The sequence below is a fragment of the Micrasema longulum genome, unplaced genomic scaffold, assembly GCF_059751315.1.
Source record: "Micrasema longulum isolate JH-2025_06_02 unplaced genomic scaffold, ASM5975131v1 h1tg000708l, whole genome shotgun sequence".
Classification (NCBI taxonomy): domain Eukaryota; kingdom Metazoa; phylum Arthropoda; class Insecta; order Trichoptera; family Brachycentridae; genus Micrasema; species Micrasema longulum.
The window spans coordinates 592,466-598,465 of record NW_028277904.1 but is presented as its reverse complement, the minus strand read 5'-3'; positions in this window follow the sequence as shown (position 1 = coordinate 598,465).

Here is a 6,000-nt window from a genome sequence, read left to right as displayed (position 1 = left end):
TATGCATGTCTCTGTGCGAGCCTCGTTTTGCAATGTGGTATTTCTAACACACGATTCCTTCTTTGACTTGATCTATTTGAATTACTTGTAAATAAATTTTGGTTCTTAAATATATATTTTAAACATTGAAAACAATATATTTGTCTTAGATCTAAAAGTTTAGCTTCTTGGAACAATTAGAAAGAGGGAAAAGTGCGATTTTTGTGAAGCATTATTTTTAATATAAATTTTTGAACAGTTTCTAATGGTTTAATATGATTGTTGTAAGTTCCCCCAATCCAATTATTTCATAGGAAAGAATTAAACAAGAAAGAAAGAAGAAACATAAAATAATTAATTTGATAACTTGAGAAGTCTACACTTCGTTGACTCTTAGCTCAAAAAATATGTTCAGTTAAAATTATGCACATGCGTTGCCAACGAAGATAAATTACCCGCGATATATTTTTTAGAAAACCTACTAGAAATATACTATTTTATAAAAAAACTAAGATACGGGTAAGTTGCGAAGTATCGCAACACAAACTTTTGAACAAGGGCTTGGGGAGTAGTGTAGGTATAATATGAAATGTGAAAAACACGTGATAAATATGGATAATATTATTTTAAAAGTCTACGCAAATGTCATAGTATAATATCGGATAACATAGTAAAATTGGCAGAATAGAACAGCATAATTAGTAGAGGAAGATAGTTTTATATGTTGTGTAAAATAAATAGATATTAGTTTCGAGTTTCGAGGAGCCTAGTGAGGAACTTCTGGCCAACGGAAAAATGGATACAAAAATGTTTTCTTGCGCGAGGTAAAAATTATAGCATTAAATTGTACAGTAAAGTTTCTTAAGAGGATAGGAAAAAAAAAATATTTTTTTGAATAATAAAAGTGAAGAACTACTTCGAACGACGTCACTGGTTCATATGAGTCAACTGAAGGAGCTATGTAAGATATTCGGTTTGCTTACCGTAAACGGACCAATCGGCAGAACTGACAGATAGAAACGGGAGAAAACCTCTGACGTCACACGCGGAGTTATTTCAGAAATAAAAAAAACTTTATAAAATCATAGCGCTGATAATACGATATACATTTTTTTTTTTTTTTTTAATCCACTGAACTTCCTCATTGCTAAAACTTAACTATATTTAAATCAACGCTATCATTGACATAGGAATACACGAGGACATGCCCCGAGCCCTCAAAAATGATGACTCTTAACTCATGCCCAAACGCTCAGGCATACCTAACGCGTATTTAGTCGTTCTTCGACCGCCAGCTAGGCGTGACGTTTGGAATCGAAACCAAAATGAATGCCTTTGTCATGAAAGCGTGTAAAAACCTTTCGGATAAACACTGTAAAAAGTATTGTATGACTTTTAAATAGTAAATATTTGTGCAATTGCGGAAGTCCTCTCAGTTACAGGGATGCACTGATAGGAGTATGCATGTAAAATGTAATAAACGTAAGTTAATATTATTTTTGCATTCCACAAAAAAAATCAGTGAGAAGAAATAAATGAGGCGAAATAATGATGAATTACGGAAAGAATCTGATTGAGATCCAACAAAAACGAATACTTATTTTTAACGTTAAAATATACACTTTTCTTATGTACCAAAAATGAGTATCTGCCAATTTTTGGTAGCATATGCACGATTGTTGAATGCAGCCCTGGTACAAATAAACAAACTTAGCAACTATGGATACGTTTTTGTGTCATTACTTTTTTAAATTTTACTTTGTAGGGCTTGTCTATGTATTAATATGTCAATGAATGCGACAGTTTTTGTTTTGTTAATAAAATGGTTATGCGTGGTGTTCCGGCTATTATCCGCCAGTAGAAAAGGCGCAAGCAACCCGCAGACAGTCAAAACGTTTTTACTTTTGTTTATATCAGCAGAAAGGAAAAAACGCGTATTAAAATAGCGTTCTCCGGCAAATAATACTATTATGTTGTGTCGTGGGACTTACGGTGTCTAACTTTGCATCTTCCTCAATGCTTATGTTGATGCGGTCAATATGTGCGTTCGCCAAATATTCCTCCCCATGAGGGGACTTTCCTCCGCAAACTACGCTAACCAAAGTTATTAACACGAACAACTTTAATACCATGTTGTGGTAGTTTGTTAATCTCCCGTCAATGCGAATATTTTCGATAATAAATCCTTTTATACCTGACGAGCGATGCTGTCACCAATCAATCTTTTTAAGATTTAAATAATTATCTAATAATGAAAATGAAAATATGATAATGAATTTGTTTTCATGTTGTACAGATTTAAGCAGCTGTATACAAAAATATGATAATGAATTTATTTCCATCTTGTACATATTTTAGCACCTGTATACGTAGTCTGTACAAAAAGTATCGCGAATTTTGTGTTTTTTCATTTTTTTAAAAATTATTCATGAATATCTATTTTGTCCCCTTCAAAGATCAATGGTCCAAACTCAATAATATTGAAATAAAAGGTGTGCCATTGAAGAAGAATGAAAATTTATTCAAGATATTAGAGAACATCAGTCGACATGTGAACTTCACTTTCCTCAAATCACAAATAACCTATATATCACGGGTACCTGTTCATAACTTTAAAGATAAATCAATATTAGTGAGTTTTATTAATCGATATATAAAGCGTTATCAAAAACCAATCAGCTAACGACATAGGCTTCCACACAACCAATCAAATATATGTAAATAACCATTTGACTCCGTTGATCAAGAAACTCCTTACGTTGACCAAATCCACGTTGAAGGACGAGAAGGGATATAAATATGTTTGGGTGAAATATGGCAAAATTCATGCAAGATTGAATGATACCTCAAGTGTCCACATTATAAACACTGAGACCGATTCAAATAAGTTTATTTAATACGTTTATTATTATTTATTTCGCTCGCATTTACTAAGATTTCTATATTTATTTTTTATGTACTCGTATTACTATCAACCATTGTTCTTAATGGGTTGGTAACCCCTGTTTCCGAAAGCAAACGCTCGCTTTATTATATTATTGTATACTCATATGCATACTTACAATTCAACATTATTTATCTCTATATTCATGTTATTTTTATTCTTATTTGCGAATAATCATAACGACATTCTACGTTTGCTTTCGAAATAATTTGTAGTGTTTTTTTGTTATTCATTTTTTTTCTTTTGGATTTAGATAAAAGTTTATTTTATGTTTGAGAACATTATTTGTTAACATACTGTGGTGCTATTTGTGAAAACCTATAATTGGCTAATTTGTTATTTGTTTTTTATTTTATTTATGATAATTGTAGCTGTTAGTTATCCGAATAAAGAATATTTTTTTTAAAAGTAATCCCCACCAGATATTATACACTTATGCCAACGTTTTTTCTAATACTCGAAGCACTTCAAAAAATCATTTTTTGTGATCTTGTTCAGTTCCTCCTTCGATGCCGTCTTTATCTCCTCAATCATAGAGTAGAGTCGTTCTTTCGTGGGCCTCTTCAGTTTCGGAAACAAGAAAAAGTCACAGGGGGCCAGATCTGAAGAATACGGTGGCTGCGGCATTATTAGTGTGTTGTTTTTGACCAAAAATTCGCCCACAAGCAACGATGTGTGAGCAGGGGCGTTATCATGGTGCAAAAGCCAATTTTTGTTCTTCCACAAATCCGGGCGTTTCTGGCGGATTGCTTTGCGCAAATTGCGCATAACTTAAAGGTTATATTCCTTATTGACCGTTCTACCTTGTGGCAAGAACTTATGATGCACCACGCCCCTGCAATCGAAGAAAACTGTAAACAAACCTTCACATTCGACCGAACTTGGCGCGCTTTTTTCGGTATTGGCTCATGCGGCAGCTTCCATTAGGAGTGATTGAGCTTCGGTTTCCACGTCATAACCATAAACCTATGATTCGTCACCAGCTATGATCCTCTGGAGCAAATTTGGGTCGTCGATGACAGAGTCTAACAGCTCCTGAGCAATGTTTTTTCGATGCTGTTTTTGGTTGAAATTGAGCAATTTTGGTAAGAATTTTGCGGCGACCCGTCTAATGCCCAAATCATTTGTAAAAATCGAATGGCACGAGCCAATCGATATGTTTAGGTCCTCGGCAACTTCTCTAACGGTGATTCGACGATTAGCCAATACTATTTTCTTCACTTCATCAATGTTTTCGTCTGTTGTTGACGTGCTCGGGCGTCCAGCACGCTCTCGTCGTTTACATCTTCTCGGCCCTCTGAGAACATTTTGTACCACCGGTAAACGTTGCTTTGGTCCAAGGTAGCTTCATAATGTGCCACAGTCAACATTCGGAATGCGTCTGCGCACTTAATTTTGTTTTATACACAAAATTTGATACAGATTCATTGATCCATTTTTTGGAATAGGGAAAAATCGAAGACGAGCCAAAATACGTGCAAGCAAAGCAGCTGTCAAAAATCAACTGAACATTCAAAATACCCGAACTTGTCGGCATAAGTTAGAGACATAAGTGCCAACATAACGCCATAAAAAATCGAAAATCGAAAACACGTAACCCGCGGAAATTCAAAATTTGCTATACTTTTTGAATGACTTTTTGACTCGTATACTTATCATTTTATGGCTAAAAATATGGGTGATAAGGAGTCGCGTAGGTACATTTAATTGTATCTGAAATCTTAACACTATTGAATCGTCAGTTACCTTTGCTCTCCATTGTTATTTCTTCTTTTGCACATCCGCTCCTATTCGGAGTATGTGGACATTCAGCTCAGGGAAGAAATGACATCTCGAGTTAAAGCTCTCCTGAGGCTTCCGCAACATGTGTTCAAGCCAGTCTTGAGGGGGTGCGGCGGCAGCGTTTGACCTGGGTTGGCTTATATACGTCCATTGTTATTTATAAGTTCCATTGGTGTTTTTTTATGAACATAAATTTAATATACCCGCGAAGGGGCAAATACTTTTTCTTGTTATTGCTATCAATCTACATAAATAAAGTCTGTGCTTTTCGTTATCTTTGGTCATTTTTAGTATTTTTTTAGCGAAAAGGGTTTTATTTACTTTATTCTTTTTCAACGTAGATCATGAAAATCTCGTTACATATCATTCTTTTGTTAGATTTTTATTTCCTGTAATTCAATTTAAACGGGAATACAAAAAACATATTTAGGTACTGCCACTGAATCATTTTATTCAACCTGTTTAGTGAAACTGTTTATTACTATAGTGACAGTCATCTTCGTATTGAAGAAACTACTATATTGTATTATGTATTATATCTATTAAGCTAACAGTTTTTTTTAAAATCAAGTAGTTGCATATCACAACTTGCATTTATTGTCCAACTAATTAGCAATCGCGATCATATTAATTCTCTCATTAATAAAACCAAAATGATAACTTAAAATCATGCAGATTGGATTACATGTTATAATTAATCAACAGATCTGCTAGAATTGATAAGGAAAAGGTACCTGAACTTTATAAAAAGCAAGGGTCTCTGTCCGTAAATGCTATCCTATGGCTCAAATTTGTTTCAATGTATCGGTTTGATAGTACCTACCAGAAAAGGTATATAATACACAAGACAAGGCTAGCACAACGTGAAGGTTTGTCAGTACCGAGGTTTTTAAACAAGTATGGCCAATGAACACCTTTTTATACAATTCCTAAAATTTCCACGAGATTCATAGCAGATCTTAAAAAAAATGTTGACAAAACTATTAAGAAAAAAAAATCAATGGCTAATATGTAACAAGGCTTATTATTTAACTATTCAAAATTTTGTAAATACTCGTATATTTTGTGTAAAAAATACGTACCTATACTTTTAGTTCTTAGCAATGTTTTTATTACTTTTTAAATTTATATAATTTCTTGAACTTTTTTCTTTGTAAAGGAAAAATAAGATACCTGCTAACAAGCCGGTGTTGCGGTTTAGTGGGTTTCATTATTTTTTCTTTTATATTTTCTGTTCATGTTTACCTTCATAAATAAAACAAAACAAAAAACGCCACTACTTTGCGGTTCGCGAT